We start from the raw sequence: 20,232 nt of genomic DNA, 5'->3' as shown, positions 1-20,232 counted from the left end.
TTCCCTAACCTTGAAAAGTGGTTTTTGTTATAAACATATACTGAGTATATATTATAAAGTTTAGAAAATAGGGAGCAGGAGAAAGTAAGTAGACTGCTTATAAAGTACCCCAATGCAACCATATCATTTTATTTTGGCATATGTCTTTTCAGGCTTTTTACTGGATACTTGTGGATATATGTACATGTATTGTAACATATGTAATTGTATGTCCTGTCCTGGTTTTTCCCCCCCCCACTTCATAGTCATCTTCAAAGCCAGCGTTTTTAGTACCTGAATATTTGAGTTCATGAATCTTAACTTAGGTAACCATTCCCCTACCATTGAGCATTTAGGTTGCTTCTATAATGTTGATATTATAAGTGAGGATGTGATGGGCATAATTTCCCTCTTTACCTTTTAAGGAAATCAGATTGCAGGCAGGGTGACATTTCATAACCATTCTGTTTCCAGAACCTCCAAATGACTGGAATGGCCCATGAGGATGATAAAGCAAGAGGAGTTCGGTCCCAGGGGGTTATTACACGTGGTACTTGCTGTCCTTGTGTTTGCTTTCAGGACACTATGTGCTGATATGGCTTGTCATCCCTTCTATACTGTGTGTGTGTGTGTGTGTGTGTGTGTGTGTGTGTAAGAGAGAGAGAGAGAGAGAGAGAGAGAGAGACCTGAAGGAGACTGCTTGTGGGACTCGCATACTCTACAGCATGGAACCAAGTTCCTTGCAGTATTTTGAGACAACTAATCCTAGTTTAGTGCTCAGGTGTGAGGTTAGGGGATGCACAGTGAAACCCTTGGGGGTTTGGTTCCTTCTCTTTCTTTCTCCCACCCCCCTCCCCCCCCTTTTCACTTCACACCCTGACTGGCATTTAAAGGAATCTTGTTTCCCAGACCATGGGGAAAACTATGCTGAAGATCCTGGGCTCTCAGTGTGATTTCATATTGGCGGGGATATGGGTCCAAGCCCTGTGCTGCTAAAGGAAAGGTCATGGCTGAACTAACCTCCCTGGGGTTTCCTAGCTTAGCTTTGTGTCATCATCATGCACTCCCCTAAAAAACATTGTGCCTTTAGCTTCAAAAGGCACCAAGTACAGGTGGCTAGAACTCAAGGATCCAGACTGGAAGAACTACCGTGTTTCCCCAAAAATAAGACCGGGTCTTATATTAAGTTTTGCTCCAAAAGACGCGTTAGGGCTTATGTTCAGGGGATGTCCTCCTGAAAAACCAGGCTAGGGCTTCTTTTCCGGTTAGGGCTTATTCTCGGGGAAAGTTGGTATTTGAAAGCCTTGCCTTCTTAATGCATCGTTTGCATTAATGGACAGCATTGTGTAAAGTGTTCATTCTTCAGCCACCAAGTATATGTCAAATGTCAGTTCATGTACAAAAATTTAGTTGAATATTTATGATGCCCTCTCTGGGGGAAGTCTTTGTGAAAGTTCTAAACTCCACGATAATACATGTTAGAAAGAGTTGGTAGCTAATGGGTACCATATACTTTCTTTGTTATATTTTCAAATTGCCAACAAAACCGGCCTGTATTGCTATGGCAAATGAGACAGTTGGCTCAATACTGCTGTATATTGGAATTCAATTAAATTCTACAAGTGTTTATTGAGTGCCTATTAAGTGTAAGATCTGATAACCAGAGGAACTCAAAGATATCTAAAATTTCACTCCATGACACATTTTCGTTAACTTTCATTTCCCTTTTGGGGGGAAACTATGATATAATCGTTTCATGAATCACACAATGAAATAAGCAGGTAACCCAAGGGGTGTTTATTTGAACAACTTTTGTTTATCTGGAAAGGAGGAAAGGTGTCAATTTGAGGAACACATATCAAGTTAGAAGACAGTTTTCTGAGCATCTTGAGCTGGCATTCCTGCTTGGCTGCAGTTGTGGCAGCTCTGTTCTGATGGGCGAGCATGAGGATTCAGTTGGTCATGCTCCCCACCACTCCCTATTGCCTCCCTGACATGAGCCATGACTGACAATCAGTTGGTAGGGATAGTCAGGCTCATACTACTGTTCCTGGGTCTCCTGACCCTCTTGAGTGCCCTGCCTACCACAGCAGAGCATTGAGTTGGCCTTCATACACCCCTAACCTTAAGAGTTTTAATTCTCTCCTGAAATGATAACCAGGTTGTGCTCTCCTTGGTGGGGCTGAATCATTCTTTCAGAGAGAGGCGTTGAAAATTTGTAGATCACAATGAGTATGTGAACCTCTAGGTGGAAGTGCTATTTAATGATTGACTCCAGGTCACTCTCCTTTGAATGTTCCAGTTACACCCAGCAGGGCTGGTGCGTTGGTTTTCATCTGATAACCTTGGTCCCACCTTGTGTCTGCCTGGCCCACGAGTGAGAAATACCAATAGTTCCCAGTATCCCAGGCTTCTCTCACTCATCTGAGCTTTAATTGGAGCACCCAAATGCCACCAGCGTCTGTTGCACTTTCTTTCGACCAGCGTCGTCATTGACATTGGCTGCTGACACGGTGTGTTGGTGCTGTGCTGGATGCCGGGGAGCTGCTGTGTTAAAATACATTGTTCTGTCAAGAGCACCCAGCTGGTGGACCTTCAGTAGTAGGAAAAGATATTTAAGGGCATAGCATGACTGGAGAGTTTGGCGTTAACCCATTTAGGGGTGGGATGGGGTAACTAAAACCAGGGCCGGTTTGGGGAGTTGTGGGTAAGCAAATTTCTGTACTTCTTGAGTGGGGTTGGGGGGGGGGAGAGAGCAGGGAGGGGTGAGGAGCAAGGAGGAGGAGCAGGGCCTCATCTGATTTCTGTGCTACCTCAGGTTCTCCCCCCGCCCCCCAATCCTGCAGCTTGTTTTAGGAATCCTCTTTGTTTTTCCCTCTGCCATAGATTGCTTTGTTGTTATAATGGGGGAGCTAAGTCGATAATTTGTCAAAGTTATGTGCATCAGTGTTTGGATCTCAGGGAAAACTTTCTGTGGTGATGACTTCAGCACCTGCCAGACTTGTTAGTCCTTGGCTGGCTCCAGCAGCACTGTCGCCTCCCTGCCCTCCCTGCCTGATCACTTCCCTCCATGTTGTCCTCGGCCCGGTCCTGGGAAATCTTGGCTCTCAGCCTGGAGCCGATGGATTCTTGCTTAGGATGTGGAAGGGAATAGCATGCCTGACTGCAATAATTCATCCCTGCTGCAGTCATCATTTCACTTTCCTAGACTTGTAGTTATGAAAGGGAAGAAACCACCAATTGGGGATGAGTTATTTATTTCTGAGGGGGGATCGTGAGACATCTTTGTTTTTGCTTTCCTCCGTCTGCTGGAAAATGTAAGGAAATCCGATTTGCTGTAGGCAGACATCATTCCCTCTTCCCTTTCCTTCCTCCCTCCCCACCCCTAAACCAGATGCTTCCAGATACATGGAAGGGTCGCTATTTGAGGAGAGGGCACAGGGCATGTGCTGGCTCAGGAAGCCCCAATGGTGACTGCAAAGACCCCACCTCCCCCAAATCGTGCACCATGGACCGTAGTTCCTGTGGCGCCAAGGCGGAGACCGTGGCCTTCTCCCCCACACTGGTAGCCCAGCACCTGGCATGGTGTCTCAGCCAGAATGGGCAGCGAAAGAAAAATATATGTTGAATGAGTAAAAGCAACGTATGATGTATGACTCTCAAGCCAGCCTCGTTTCCCCAAAGCGTGGCAGAAATGGGTATTTCACGGTATCGCTTATGTGCATCTCCTGCACACATCGCATGGTCAGGAGCGACTGAAAAAGGCAGCGCTGCTTAGCCTTCCCTGCTGTTGGCCCTGCCATTTCGTAAGGGATATTTGCATGTTTGGAGGTATTTCTCTTTTGAAAGCTCTGAAGAAATAGATAAAAAGTTATCCGTGATGAGGTTCGTAGGAGAATTTAGGGAACATGTCAGCATCTGTGCCCAGACCACTTGTACCACACATGTAAGAGTCTTCCTGTGACCCTAACTTCACCATTAACAAACATTTCTTTTGCATTGAACTTGTCGAGGAAAATAAAAATCATTGATTGCCCCTTGTGTAGGGTGTACTGTTGTTAGGGCAGCTGACAGGCTGGCTTGTTTCACTGTTCCCTCCCAAGTTTCCTTACCGTGGGTCCATCATAGAGGTCTTCCATGTTATCTTTCTTAGTTGTGGTCGGCGTTCAGCCTTGCCACACTTCCTCTTGGGGACATAATGAAGCGCATGCGTGTGTCCACGGTTGTGCAGAGCAGATCTGAGATAAGGGAGCCAGCGTGCATTCTGTAGGGCTCTCATCCTGCATTTTAGGGAAGTGCCGCTGTGCAATGCGCGATGTTTTTCTTCTCTTTTCCTCTTGCTGTACTTTCTCTTTGGCCTGAACCCAGTCCCTGGAGTTTCTCTTCAGGATTTTTTGCTTCCTCCCTAAGGAGTAATTGCTTAGAAAATACCCAGTTGTCAAAGACTAATGTCTCCAATATCATAAATTGGTGGTGGAAACACCTCTGTCACGTGGTTTAATATTTTAGCTGTTGCTGATGGTTGGGAGATTGCAGCGGGATGGCCAGTCCCTCGGAAGCCACTTGGGTTGACTAGACTGTGAGCCGTCTGGTTTTGTCAATGTGTGAATACTCATTTAGGGAGCAGCCCACTTATCACAGGCAATCCAATCTTGTCATGCTTTAGAAAATTTTAGGAGCCCTATGCTGCTTCATCGGTAACCAACACTTGCTAAAAATAGCTGAAACGGCCCCATGCTTCTGGCATTGGAAATCATGGCCCTGTATTTTTAGGCCAGCCTTTGCTAGCCATAACTATTTTCAAGCCTGGGTAACAGGAATCATTAAGCCGGGCCTATGTTGGTAGGATGCTGTTAGAGTTGGAACTCACAGCTAGCTGGGAAGAGAGTCCCAGTCTGTTGAAATAAGGAGTGCTGACAGCCATGACACGCCCTTTCTTCACCCTCACCCTCTATTCAGGATGATTCTGTTTTGCTGTGCACTTAGGGTACTCGTCACCAAAAAATACATTGAAAAGAGTGAATGCTGGCTCTCTGGGAGTTTATGGCACTGGTCAAACAAATAACTGGAACAAACTGGCATACACCAGCTTTGAGACCATTGAAGAACAACGTTCGGATGCAGACTCACACTGGGGGGTCAGGGGTGGTCTGAATGGAAATTGTCATCTCCATACTTAGTTGCAAATTGATGCATTAAATTATAGGTAAGACTAGGCTTAACTTCCATTGCTCATAAGTAATAATCTCATTTTACTATCCCCATTCTTGCCCACCTTTGGTTCCAGAAATAACTCTGAGTGGGTTTTCTTTTTAAAGATCTGTGTCAAGCAGATACCTCATAAAAATGGCACAGGTGAAGTGTTCTATTTAGCATTGCCCTGTGACACAAAACCACTTGAGCTTTCTGTCCCTGGGCACTGGTTCCTTTGGAGGTAAGGTCTAAGGGAATGGAGGCCAATGGCAGCCAGTGGCATGGAGCCAGCCTGCAGGGGAGACAACCAGAAAGTGCTGTGGACTTTGCATAGTTTTACTGAAGTAAGAATCACTTATTCATTAGGCTTAAAACAAGCTACTGTGGCATTTGATAACCAGGTGTATTCCTTTCCTATTGCTGCCATAACAAATTACCACTAAACTAGGAGAATTTAAATTTTCACCACAATTAGGGGGATTTTCATTTTTACCACAACATTAGGCTTAAAACAACACAAATTTATTGTCTTGCTGTTCTGTAGGTCAGAAATCTGATGCGGGTCTCACTGAACTAAAATCAACGTATCCACAGGGCTGTATTCCTTTCTAGAAACTCGAGGGAAATTTCCATTCTCTTGCCTTTTCAAGCATCTAGAGACTGCCCATATTCCTTGGCTCATGGCCCCCTCCTCTGTCTTCAAAGCCTGCAGCAGCGAAGCCTGGCCTTCTCATACAGCGTCACTCTGACCTTCTCTTTGCACCCAACTTAGACTTTTAAGAATCCTTAGGATTAATTAGGTCCACTGGATAATTCAAGCTATTCTCCCTATTTTTAGGTCAGCTGATTAGCACCCTTAATTCCATCACGATTTTGATATCCCTTTGCCAGGTAGTCACAGGATCCAGGGATTAAGATGTGGTCATCACATCAGGTAGGGCCAGAGGGCGATCATTTTGGTGGCAGCTTGTGTGGAAGATAGCTTCCATCTGTGCAGAGTTTGAGGAAGTTGAGAAGGTTTCTTTCAGCCCAGCGGGCCATGAAGTTTGTCAGATACCTTGTTTCTCTGTAGGACCATCCCGGAATTTTGATGGTCTCAGCTGGGACCCTCATCTGGGGCCACCCTCCCAGGGCTGCTGGGATGGGGAGGGGGCGGGCTTGAAAGAGAGCAGGGAGTCAGGATGGCTGGTTACAGCTGGGCTGACCAGCAAAAGAGGAATGAGGAAGCAGGGGGATGAGGACAGGAAATGACAGATGAGTCTGCCCCTTGGGAGGAAGAAAATAGAAGATGGGGTTGATTACATCTGTCCCCAAAGAAAATAAAAGCCTGGGCTTTTTTGTTGTATGCTTTGTGATTGATTCTACTATTGAGTCAACTTGGAGACTCTGGGCTAAATAAATTAGTTTGGTCATGTTTTGGACAGCCAGTGTACTCTGGCCCCTACAAGTCCCAGGGGTTCAGTGTGGATACTTGGTGTCCCAGGGGAGGCATGTCACTGTCCAAACGTCTCTGTCTAGAGAGAGTAGCGGCCCCACTACCTTGTCCCAGGAGGGCTCTGTGCTGGGGAGCAGAGACTAGTCTGGCACATGCTCCCAGAGCCATGAACGTGTTCTCAGGAATCTTAAGAAATAATCTGTTGTGGACTGACCTAAACTGGCTTGACCTTTGAAGAATTGTCAGATTCTTTTGGGAAACAATTGATGGGAGCCCTGTGTGCCCTTTCCCACAGTCTCACGACCAGGAGGAATGTTACAGGAAAAGCAAGTCTCAGACCACTTGACCACTCATTCAGACACTTGTTAGCAAGCAGGCAAGCCCTCAGTCTGTTCTTTAAACAAGGAAAAGCTAGAGCTCTCTGGCCAAGCGAGAGACTTTCCAGGTAGACGTGATGGTATTTCAGTGATGGCATTCAGCTGGTCACCAGGGAGGGGACAAGGCCCCTTTTTAATGGTCTATTGTGGGCCCTGACAGAGTCCAGGGCCCCCTCTCTGAGCAGGATGGACTGCTGGCCTTTCTAGATTCTTCTATGTGGTTCTTGCTAGGGTTGAGTGCATGATATTTTCACCCAATCCAATATTTTCACCCAATCCGAAGAACAGGGAGCCGTGGCTCATTTCCATTATGCTAATTGACCAGTCTGGGGCAGAGGGACTCTGATTAGTCTTTCAAATCCTGACCCACCATCCCTGGAGTGTTGTCTTCTAATTTGGGTGTTTCAAATGACCACCTTCAGGGTAAGAACTACCTGCTATACATCTGTATGTTACACTGTCTTTTTTAAAGGGTGGATTGATTTAAAAAAAAATTTTTAAGCTTTTGATTTTTCCTTTAGACTTAAGGAAGAGGTAAAAAAATAGTATAGAGTTTCCATATATCCCTCACTCAGCTTTCCCTAGTGTTCACATCTTATATAATCATAGTACTGTTACCAGAACCAGGAAATCAACATTGGTGTAATACTGTTTACTAAAGATCTTATTTAATGTCATCAGTTTTTCCACTAATGTCTTTTTTTGTTGTTGTTCTAGGATCCTATCCAGGATCCCTCATTGCATTTAGTTGTTATTTCTCCCTAGTCTCCTAAAATCTGTGGCATTTCCTCCGTCTTTTCTTGTCTTTCATGACCTTGACACTTTGAAGAGTGTTGATCAGCATTTTGTTGAATGTCCCTCAGATTGGATTTTTTCATGATTGGACTAAGATTATGCATTTTGTTTTTAAAGATTTTATTGGGGAAGGGGAACAGGACTTTATTGGGGAACAGTGTGTACTTTCAGGACTTTTTTCCAAGTCAAGTTGTTGTCCTTTCAGTCTTAGTTGTGGAGGGCGCAGCTCAGCTCCAGATGCAGTTGCCATTGCTAGTTGCAGGGGGCGCAGCCCACCATCCCTTGCGGGAGTCGAACCAGCAACCTTGTGGTTGAGAGGACACGCTCCAACCAACTGAGCCATCTGGGAGCTCAGTGGCAGCTCAGCTCAAGGTGCCATGTTCAATCTTAGTTGCAGGGGGCAGAGCCCACCATCCCTTGCGGGACTCAAGGAGTAGAACTGGCAACCTTGTGGTTGAAGAGCCCACTGGCCCATGTGGGAATCGAACCGGCAGCCTTCGGAGTTAGGAGCACGGAGCTCCAACCGCCTGAGCCACCGGGCCAGCCCCTATGCATTTTTTTATGGTGGTAAAAATATAACAAAATTTACCACTTTGACCATTTTAAATGTACAATTCTGTGCTCACTTCAGCAGCACATATACTAAATGTACAATTCAGTGGCATCAAGCACATTCATGACGTTAGGCAACCATCACCACTATCTATTTTCAGAACATTTTCATCATTCCAAACAGAAACTTTGTACCTATTATGCAGTTACTCTCCATGACCCCCTGCCCCCAGCCCCTGATAACCTCTGTTCTACTTTCTGTCTTTGGTTTTGCCTGTTCTAAGTACCTCATATAAGTGGCATCATGTAACATTTGACTTTTTGTGACTGGCTTCTTTCACTTCACATAATGTCCTCAAGGTTCATCCATGTTGTGACGTGTCAGAACTTCATTCCTTTGTAAGGCTGAATAATATTCCCCTGTATGGATACACCACATTTTGCTTATCCACTCATCTGCTGATGGACATTTGGGTTGCTTTCACCTTTTGGCTCTTGTGAATAATGCTGCAATGAACATAGGTGTACGGGCACACATCAGAGATTTTGAGGGTTCTATTCCAGATCACCACAACGAAGCAAATATGGCAATTTTTTGTTTCCTAGTGCATATAAAAGTTATGTGTATACTATACTGTAGTCCAATAAGTGTGTAGTAGCATTATGTCTGAAAAACCCAAGGTATATACCTTGATTTAAAAATTCGTTATTACTGAAAAATGCTAACCACCATCTGAGCCTTTAGCAAGTCATAATGTTTTTGCTGGTGGAGAGTCTTGCCTCAATGTTGGTGGCTGCTGACTGGTCAGGGTGGTTGCTAAAGGTTGGGGTGGCTGTGGCAATTTCTTAAAATAAGACAATAATGAAGTCGGCTGTATCAACTGACTCTTTCCTGAATGATTTCTCTGTGGCATGCAGTGCCATTTGAGAGCATCTTACCCACAGTAGAACTACTTTCAAAATTAGATTCAGTCCTCTCAGACTCTGCTGTTGCTTTATCAACTAAGTTTGTCTAATATTCTGAAATGTTTGTTGTCATTTCAACAATCTTCACAGCATCTTCACCAGGAGTAGATTTCATCTCAAGAAACCATTCTCTTCGCTCATCCGTAAGAAGCAACTCCTCATCCGTTAAAGTTTTATCATGAGATGCAGCAATTCAGTTACATCTTCAGGCTCCACTTCTAATTCTAGTTCTCTTGCTATTTCCACCACATCTGCAGTTACTTCCTCCACTGAGGGAAATTTAAAGTGCTGCTGCAGTGAACACAGGAATGAGAAGAAAGAGAACAGCCTTACTGCTGACATAGAGAAAGTTTTAATGGTCTGCATAGAAGATCAGACCAGCCATAGCATTCCCTTATGCCAAAGCCTAACTCAGAGCAAGGCCCTAACTCTCTTCAATTTTATGAAGCTGAGAGATGTTAGGAAGCTGCAGAAGAAAAGTTTGAAACCCTCAAAAGTCATCCGTGAGAGTTGGAATCCACTTCTTCCAAACTCCTGTTGATGTTGATATTTTGACCTCTTCCCATGAATCATAAATGTTGTTAATGGCATATGGAATGGTGAGTCCTTTCCAGAAGGTTTTCAGTTTACTTTGCCCAGATCCATCAGAGAAATCACTACAGTATCTATGGCAGCTATAGCCTCATGAAATGTATTTCTTAAGTAATAAGACTTGAAAGTCGGAATTACTCGTTGATCCAAGGGCTGCGGAATGGCTGTTGTGTTAGCAGGCCTGAACACAACATTAGTCTCGTTATACATCTCCATCTGAGCGCTGGGCGATCAGGTATATTGTTAATGAGCAGTGACATTTTGAAAGGAATCTTTTTCTGAGCAGTAGGTCTCAACAGTGAGCTTAAAATATTCAGCGAACCATGTTGTCAACAGCTATTCTGTCATCCAGGCTTTGTTCCGTTTAGAGAGCACAGGCAGAGTAAATTTAGCCGGATTCTTCAGGACCCTAGGATTTGCAGAATGCTGAACAGCACTGGCCTCAACTTGAAGTCACCAGCTGCATGAGTCCCTAACAAGAGCGCCAGCCTGCCCTTTGAAGCTCCGAAGCCAGGCACTGACTCTCCTCTCTAGCCACGAAAGTCCGACAAGCATCTTCTTCCAATATATGGCTGTTCTGTGTACATTGGAAACCCGCTGCTTAGTGCAGCCACCTTCATGAATTCTCTTAGCCGGATCTTCTGCATAACTGGCTGCAGCTCCTGTATCAGCACTTCCTGCTTCATTCACACTTTTATGCTGTGCAGACGGCTTCTTTCCTTCAACCTCATGAACCAACCTCTGATAGCTTCCAACGTTTCTTCTGCAGCTTTCTCACCCCTCTCAGCCTTCATGGAATTGAAGAGAGTTAGGGCCTTGCTCTGGATTACGCTTTGGTGTAAGGGAATGTTGTGGCTGCTCTGATCTTCTATCCAGACCACTAGCACCTTCTCCAGGTCAGCAGTAAGGCCGTTTCTCTTTCTTATCATTCCTGTGTTCACTGGTGTAGCACTTTTAGTTTCCTTCAAGAACTTTTCCTTTGCACTCACAACTTGGCTAACTGTTTGGCACAAGAGGCTTAGCTTTCAGCCTATCTCAGCTTTCAACATGCCTTCCTCACTAAGCTTAATCATTTTTAGTACTTGATTTAAACTGAGAGGCGTGTGACTCTTCCTTTCACTTGAATACTTAGAGGCCATTGTAGGGTTATTAATTGGCCTCATTTCAATACTGTTGTATCTCGGACTAGGAAAGCCCCAAGAGAGGGAGAGCGATAGAGGGATGCAGTCAGAACACACACATTTATTAAGTTTGCTATCTTATATGGGTGTGGTTTGGGACACCCCCCAAACTATTACAATAGTAACATCAAAGATCACGGATCACAGCTCACCACAACAAATATAATAATAATGAAAAAGTTGGAAATATTGTGAGAATTACCAAAATGTGACACAGAGACACGAAGTGAGCAAATGCTGTTGGAAAAGTGACACTGATAGTGGCACTCAATGCAAACCTTCAGAAAAATGCAATATCTGCAGAATACGATAAAGCTAAGCACACAAAACGAGGCACGCCTTTATAAGTCATTGGTTCATGTTTTCAAAAGAAATGTGGACAAACTAGAGAAGATGTAGTGTAGAGCCTGCAGGAAAAGGTACTGTTCTGTTTCTCCTATACCTGACTGAGACTTCCCTAGAAGGGAGAGATTGGGGTGGGGCCGGGCGGTGAAATGGCAGGGAGATTCAGGGATGGGTCAGAAGACTGAGGCGCCGGGAGGAGAGGAGCGCACGCTATCATACTTGCCCAAAGGTGCCCCCCCAGGGGTGGTGGAGGGAGGGCCTAGAAGGTGCAAAGCAGGAGCCCTGGACAGAGTCAAAGGCTGAGGGGAAGGATGCGTGGATGTGTCAGGACCATAATTCAGTGTGGCAAGGGTGGTTCATTCCTCACCACCCGGAGCCAGGCTGGAGGGAATAGGCAGGGACCCAGCTGGAAATTCAATCCATTTACTATCTCCTCCTGCTCTTTTTCCAAGTTTTGTGACCATATCTCCCAGTAAGAAATTTATTTTACATTGCATCCTGGTGTACACCCCCATCCTTAGTTATGACTGAAATACTCCTTTCACAGAAAACATTTATCTTTGCTACATGAGATTTACTCTGACCGTTTTTGATGCATATCTGTTCCTTTTTTGTTTAAAGCTTATTGTGACCTGGCTTGCCCTCGGCTTGAAAACACAGTGCTCCATGAAGCCTCACATGCAAAGTTCTTTCTGCCACTTAGTTTTTCTTTTTTTCTTTCTCTATCCACCCCTTCCCAACCATGAAAAATGTAAACCATGTAATTCATCATTTCCTTTTTTGGTTTGGCCATCAGGAAACTCAAAGCCAAATTTGACCAAGCAGTTTCTACATGATAGACGTGTACTGTACACACCGATGCCTTAACTTTCCCTGGCTTTTGACCACTTAACTGTATTTTTCCTGATCCTAATTATTCATGTATTTTTGTTTTACTGTGTGAATTCTTCGGAGCTTCCACAACCTATGTGGAATGTCATGATAGCATACATAAAAAATCATTGAAAAATTTTGATCTCAACTGAGAAAAGCTTGGAGTCAATAAAAGCTGCATCCTTAGAGATTATTTTTTTGAAGTGAGGTCTGGACTATATTATCTTTTAGCCCTGTGATTCTCTGATTTATTTTTCTGGCCTTCATTCTTTGTTGCAGATTATCTACAAAGCTCTGCTCCTCCTCTTATTTTATTTTTTTAAAAAAATTTACCATAGTTGCAAAGTTAGAATTCGGGGAAGTTTGGTATTGGTGTGGAGGAAGGTGTCATTTTGCTTTTTTTTTTAAAGGGACATTTTTACTTGCAGTTGCACGTCCTAGAATGCCATTTGTTTATGGACGCATTTTTTAAAATCCTACAAATTTCCCTTCATCAAGTGCCCTGCCTCAGGGCAGGGGAATGCGCTTCTGGTTGTCATCCCCTTTCTTGCTTTGGTGTCCAAGTGGTTTCTGTGCCACCTGCTTCCCCTGCCTCTGAGCCCACCTGCCACAGGTGTCCCTCAGAGAACCCACATTTATGGTTGCATTTCCCCTCTGCTCCCTAATCTCCAGTCACTCTTCATGCTTCTGGATAATGCAGTGTCTTGAGCTTATACCAAGGCCAGAACCCACCTTGTCATGCATTTAGTGCACCCTAAATTTCACTGCACCCCAGGTCAGAAGGCTTTGAGGGAGGATGATGTGAACAGACCGCCTGATGCACCTGGACCTCTCGAGGTGATGTAGACGAAGGAGGAAGTGTTTGGAGTTGAATCAGCTTTTTACGGAAGCTTTCTGTAAGCAAATGAAAACTAAACAAAGGAACAAACAAGACTAGCTGGGGGTGGGGGACGTCGCGATCGAAAAAAACATAATCTTATGTCCCTGGTGGCTAGGCTTTCAGTGATGTTTGTGTCGTCCTAATGATGTAACCATGTGTATCAGTTTGCTGTGAGAACAAACTGATGGGGCTGTGAGAACAAAGTACCACAGACGGGGTGGGCACAAATGTATTCGTGCACAGTTCTCTGCAGACGTCGGAAAATGTGTCAACAGGGTGGGTTCCTTCTGAGGGCTATGAGGGAAAGATCTGTTCCAGGCCTTTCTCCTCGTCTTGTAGATGGCCATCTTTGTCCTTTGTCTCTTCACATCCACTTTCCTCTATGTATGTCACCGTACCCAAATTTCTCCTTTCTAGAAACACACTAGTCATACTGGGTTAGGGCTCACCCTAAAGAGCTCATCTTAACTAATTACATGTGTAATGACCCTATTTGCAAATAAGGTCACATTCTGGGGTACTGGGGGCTAGGACAAAAACACAGTTTTTGGGGAACAATTCAACCCTGAAAGACATTGAGCACTGATCCAACCAAAATGCTGATCCACCCATGTAGGGGGTGTGGGAGGGTGGGCAGTGTGCAGGGGTTGCAGGGGGTGGGGTGAGCGAGGAGAGCAAAGACTTCAGCTTCCATGCTGGGAAAGCAGCAAATTATGCCCGACAGTGAAGACATCAAGGCATTAGGATGTTGGCATCTTATTTGGAGACGTGGAAGCAAATACCAAATGATCAATTAAAAGAGGTAAAAGTGGTTGCCTCTGGGGAGGGGGACTTGACGGCGGGTGAGAGACTGCTCTTTTTCCTAACAGACCTTTGCAGCTATTTGAATCTCTAAGCATGCGCAGAGTGACTTGGGTTACCTGGGTGAGAAGGACCTGGATTGCCTGCGCTGCCTGCGCTGAGCTGCTCTTGCCTTCATTTGAGACGATAAAAGGAAGTGGGGACTGGACTGGCGTTAAAGGTCACTACTGACAAGAAGTGAAGTCTCGGGCTTTCTGGGACCTGTTTTTTGTTTTCATTCTGAAAGAGTGAAATAGTTACTTTTTAGCTCCTTACATGGGATCTACTTGAACATATTCAAAAGCAGGGTTTTGGGGGGCGATGTAGTTGGTTGCATATTTGAAATTCTTCAGAAGATGTCTACTTTTCTCTCTGTTGCAGTTATCAATTTAAAAGCGGGCTAGAAACATCTGACAGGAACTCTTGCTAACCCACGGTGAACTTAGTTTTATTTTGGTGATGGGTAATTGTTTCATGTTTGCTTCTATGGGGAACAGTGGCGATAGATCTGTCCTTTTTTCCGGAAGCTTCCCTTTTACCTGTGTAAACCTTTCTCTCTCTATGCTCCCGTGATGTGATGGGGAAAACTCAGACTGCTGAAGTGGGCACTTCTATCTGCACGGAGCCTACGTCCTTCTATTGATGTCAAATAGCTTGTGGAATGTGCTAGTCTGTTAAGTTGCTGGTGGAATGAGTGTAGTAAGCCATCTGTAGAAACCATTAGAAGAAAAAAATGTGGCAAAAGAGCAGACCAGGAAAGTTAAAAAAATAGTTTGTGGCACACAATTCACTTAAGTTAGTACCAGTTAGAAATTAATGTTCATACCATCAATGTACAGACTTAAATGACAAAAAGGAGGCCAATTATAATATGTGGAACATCACTCAAATGCTTATTCAAATAATTTATATATTCCTTGTTCGTGTAGTACTATGCCAGCTGGGGGCTAAGAGTAAATTAAAATATATACCTGGTACCTTCTCTTAAGGAACTTAAATCTGTTTTAGAGTGACAAGACATACAATTTAAGATATAATAAGAATTCAGCGTGGCTGGTTAGCTCAGTTGGTTAGAGCACAGTGCTTTTAACAGCAAGGTTGCTGGTTCAATCCCCACATGGGCCACTGTGAGCTGTACCCTCTACAACTAGATTGAAACAACTACTTGACTTGGAGCTGATGGGTCCTGGAAAAACACACTTAAAATAAATAAAAGTCAAAAAAAATTCATTGCCTTTCCCCCTGCTCCCATCTCCCCCATTCTGTGACCACCCCCTGCCCAGTCTGTGTTCTGCCGTCTTGGCACCTGGCAGGCACTGACCTTCCCCACTCTCCCTAGATCACTTGCTGGAGGCCTGTGCGCTCAGCGCCGAACCCTTTGTCTCACACGTACGTGCAGCCCTGGGACGCCATGCGGCACTTGTCTCCGGCCCTGCGGTGGGCTCTGGACGGAGGTGCTGAGGATAGGCCGAGGGGCTGTTGCCCATTCTGCTGGGTCCTCACAGCCAACACCAATGCTTCTGTTTACCGCTCATCCACTCCTGTGTGACACACATGTGCATACACAATGCAAAAGACAATTCCAAGTGCATTCTATGCTGCGCTTCTTCTAGACTGTTTCTCACCCCTGACCTTCAACAACAGATGCCCCCAGTGCTTATGTCAGAGGTTACATTTGTACCTTGTGCACCCCCATCTTTACACCTTTATGTTGCTATTAGAACATTTATCCCCTTTTATCCTCTCTTTATCTAATGTCAGAGAAAGCAACGTCCTCCCTTCTCTTTCCATCCTTGTCTGATTGTTCTCCCATGATGAGCCCCTGACTCATATTCTTGTTGTCCAGCCTGGTGCCCCTTTTCCTCCAGAATCTCAATAAGTACTTCCTGGATCAAAGAGCGATTCTATCAGAGCGATGTCAGCTGAGAATCTGCAAGGGCAGGGAGGCCTAATTTGGCCTGGTTTCGTGTCTGAGCGTGCTTTATACTCACGTGTGCACTTCAGTATCGTTACATTTGTATCTGTGCAGCCACGGCATCTGGAGCTTACGTCTCAGAACATCTTCACTGATTGAAAAAATATGAGCAGAAATGGGCAAGAGGATAGCTTTTGAATCCAGACTGGGTGGCGGCTGGGCTGTCAGTTCCCCACCCTTGGACAAGTTATCTGGTCTCTCTGGGGACCAGATTCTTCCTCCATTGGGAACGGCAATAGGCATCTCACAGTGTGTGCCAGTTAATACTGCTGCGTGGCAAATCACTCCCAACTCAGCACCTGCAAGCAGCCGTTTTATGATGCTCCTGGATTTTGTGGGTCAAGAGTCTGGACAGGACATGGTTGGGATGGCTTGTCTCAGTGCCACAGTGTCTGGGGCCTCAGCTGGAAAGACTTGAAGGCGGTGGGTGACTCAGCAACAAGGGAGCTGGAATCATGTAAAGGCTCTGACACGCACACGGCCGTGGGATGCATGACTCAGCAACGGGCCGGCAGGCTGGAGTGCTTGCGGGCGGGCCCTCAGGGGGACTTGGCCTCCTCACAGCATGGCGGTCTTTGGGGCATTCCAGCAAGCGGGTTGGAAACTGCATGTTAGCCTCTTGTCACCCAGCCTCAGAAGTCACCCAGCTTCACTTCCCTGCACGCTCCTGATCACAGAGCTGACAAACCTGGCCAAATTCGAAGGCGCAGGAAGGGAGATTAGGTACCCCTCCCCACCCCGTTGATGGCTGCTGTCATATTCTGAAAGAGCATGAGGGATGGAAGAGGTTCTGCCACAGGCTGGTTGTTACAGTTAAATGATGTGTGAGCATCCAGACACCTGGCACCTAGAAATTAGGAGTGTGTTTTTAGTCAGCAAATATTTATTACATCCCTACCATATGCCAGGCTTTAGGCCAGCACTAGGTGTGCAGGGGTAGACACAGCAGACGTGCTCCCTGCCCTCTTGTAGCTTTCGCTCTAGTGGGGGATGTGGGCAGCAATCCAGTGTGGTTAGATCTGTAACAAGGACTTGGAATTGCATCTCCTTTCATGGAGTGGGGCCAGTGAGTATCTGGATTTGTTTGTTTCTTTTCAAGTGAGAAGGAAGTGAATTCCCCCCCAATGAATGCCGAGGAAGGGCAATCTGCCCAGTGTTAACGTGGCCCTGCCTGCTGCTGCCTTTCTAGTGGTACTTCTGCCCACCTGTAGGCGTGGAGCCCTGAAACGTGGCTCAGAAATCATCAGGCCTGGGGTCCGCGAGCACCCTGTCATCCTGTTGTTCAATGCAGACATATATGTTCCTCCTTCCTAAAACGGGGTTAGGAGAGTGGTAGACGTATAGAGTCACCTGGGGGACCATCTTCAACCTAGGCAGGACCCCCCACCGCATTCGGATGTAGACACAGGTGATTCTGACAGCTGTGTGAGGAACCCACGTGAGACAGCCCGGCACTTCTCGGATGACCCCGTGTTTCAGTCCCCTGGGGATCTTGTTATAGTGCAGCTTCTGATTCAGTAGGTCCCAGTCAGGGCAGGACCTACTGCTGAAGAGAGAGGCCACAGGGAGTACCAGTGAGGCACAGAGGCAGGTGCCCGTTGAGGCTACTCCCTCCTAATGAGGGCCAGCTCTCAGAGAGCGGGGTGCCAAGGGCTAGACAGGTGACCTGCTATGTTTCAGCACACGTTCCTCAAAGACGAGGACTCTTAAAAACCATACTGACGGTATCACTTTTACACCTAAACAACCAAAACCACAGCTTTCCTTACACAAAACTCATCTCAAGAAACCCCAAATCAGAATCTAAATTGGTGCAGCCACTATGGAAAACAGTATGAAGTTTCCTCAAAAACTTAAAAATAGAACAACCAATATGATCCAGCAGTCCCACTTCTGGGTACTTATCTGAAGGAAATGAAATCAGGATCTCGCAGACCTGTCTGCATGCCCCCGTTCATTGCAGCATTATCCACAATAGCCAACACACGGAAATGGCTTATATACCCACGTGTGGATGAATGGATAAAGGAAATGTGGTATGTATATACAATGGAATATTATTCAGCCATAAAAAGAAGGAAATCCTGCCATTTGCAACACCACGGATGAACTTTGAGGGCATTATGCTAAGTGAAGTGAGCCAGACAGAGAAAGACAAATACTGTATAGTATCACTTTGTGGAATCTAAAAAAGCCAAGCTCCTGGGAACAGTAGACTGGTGGTTGTCAGGGGTTGAGAGGGAGGTAGCGGAAATGGGGAGTTGTTGGTCAGAGTACAAATTGCCAGTGATAAGGGGGATCTGGGTGCCTACGGTTAACAACACTGTTGTACACTTGAAAGTTGCTAAGAAAATCGATCTTACATGTCCTCACCCTTATCATCAACTCAACAAAATGGTAATTATGTGAGGTGAAGGTTGTGTTAACAAACCTGTTTCTGGTAATGGTATTATTGCAATATCAGCATGTCTCATCACTACATTGTATACATTGTATACAATGTTGTATGTCAATTATATCTCAGTGAAGCGGAATGAAAAAAGAAAAGACATAAAATGTAACAGATAAAAATGAAGTTATGTCCTCACTCCTCTCACACACACAAAACAACAACAACAATCCAAATTCAGAATGTTCCCAGAAGTGGCCTTGCAGCTCTGTTCCAAGGTCCACGCTCACAGACGTGTGGCAGAGAACACACTTTGGACTGTGCTTGTTGCTTTTCATATTTTTTAAGTAGCTAAAAGTATAATTTAACAAAGGAATTAGGATTAAGCATTGTATAACCTCCAAAGCAAATACCGTTTAAGTCCCAGTTGCCTCAGGGTTTTTTTTATAATGCGTGTCTTACATGGAGGGCGCTGATCACAATTTTAGTTCCTTGAGGGGTATGTATTTTATAATTATTCCCAGAGAATAAAGTGTAGCACTGAAAAGGAAAAATACTTTTGAGTCCATTCTTTATTTCAAAATATTTGTAGATAGTGCCTTTAATAATGAAGTCAGGTATTGAAAGACACAGCACACAGACACATACACACTTAATATCTTGTAGCCTTTCGGAAGCCATGTTCCTTTTCAGCTCAGGTTACGCCAGCGTGAAGATTTTTCTCTTCATATTCTAGGTTCAGTGCAGGACATTATTCTTCTACTGGCACACGTAGAGCATTTTAACAATCCGGAAGTGTTTCAGCACACATTTCTTAAAGATAAGGACTCTTTTCAAAACCGTAATCACATTATCATTTTTACATCCACAACAATGAACAATGTTTCCTTATCAGACATCCAGTTCTAGCATCCAGTTATTACACATAGTTAAAATATTTTAAAAGACATTTGTTCAAATCTGGATTGGGAAGGTCCATACTTTGTAATTGGTTGGTTTCTCTGAGTCTCTTTTAATCTAGGTTCCCACACCTTTTCTTTTCCCTTTGCAATTTTTCTTTTGGTTGAAGAAACTAAGTCATTTGCTAGTAGAGTTGCCTGCAGTCTGTATTTTGTTGACTGCACCTTAGGGTGCTAATATATTCTTGGGCACCCTCTATACCTGGTAAACCGGCAGTAAATCTAGAGGCTTGATCCCACTCAGGTTTAGTTCTTTGGCAAGAATGCTTTTCAGGGGTGGCACATACTTCTGATATGAGGCTTTTGAAGCCTGGTTGTCTCTCTTTTTGTAATGTTAGCAGCCGTTACTGACCACTGCCCAGGTCCCTGATTACATTAGAGGTTGCAAAATGTTGATTGTCTAATTCTCTCATTCCTTCTTCTTCATTTATTAGCCAGAATACTCCTATACAGAGAAATAGGTCCTCGTTAACTATTGGTTATCCTGAATCTGTATGGGAAAGGCAGGACAAATGTTTGATTCTTTCCCTTAATTTACCATTTTTTTCTGAACAGTGAGCAGGTTCCCTTGCGTTCTCCAAAGATGACCATTGATTTTTTACAAAAATATCGCTACGAAGCATGGATCACATAGCATATCGATTTGAGACATCAAACCTATTTGATGTGCTTCAATCTATTGCAGTTATTCTTACCAATACTCATATTGTCCCATTTGTGGCTTCCTTGCTTTGATAAGATGTTTCTTGTTTTTGACAAGATGTTTCAAGCTTGTCGTCTTTCCTCTCCCAGACCTAGAGGCAGCCATTTCTCCAAGGCTACCTGGCTTCTTTTTTTTAATGAAAAAATCCTATTTAGAGACTTAATGTAATTCTGGAAAAAAATTGCATGTTGCTCTTCGC

At 44.7% G+C, this 20,232-nt stretch overlaps 1 protein-coding gene across 3 annotated transcripts in view; it reads left to right on the top strand.

Annotated features, from left to right (window-relative positions):
* The window catches only part of SH3KBP1 (SH3 domain containing kinase binding protein 1), a 321,598-nt gene that overhangs the window by 12,926 nt on the left and 288,440 nt on the right, over window positions 1–20,232 (top strand). The gene's annotated exons all lie outside the window — the stretch shown is intronic.

The sequence above is a fragment of the Rhinolophus sinicus genome, chromosome X, assembly GCF_036562045.2.
Source record: "Rhinolophus sinicus isolate RSC01 chromosome X, ASM3656204v1, whole genome shotgun sequence".
Taxonomy (NCBI): domain Eukaryota; kingdom Metazoa; phylum Chordata; class Mammalia; order Chiroptera; family Rhinolophidae; genus Rhinolophus; species Rhinolophus sinicus.
The sequence above is the reverse complement of the archived record's forward strand: the minus strand, read 5'-3'. Positions and strand labels throughout refer to the sequence as shown.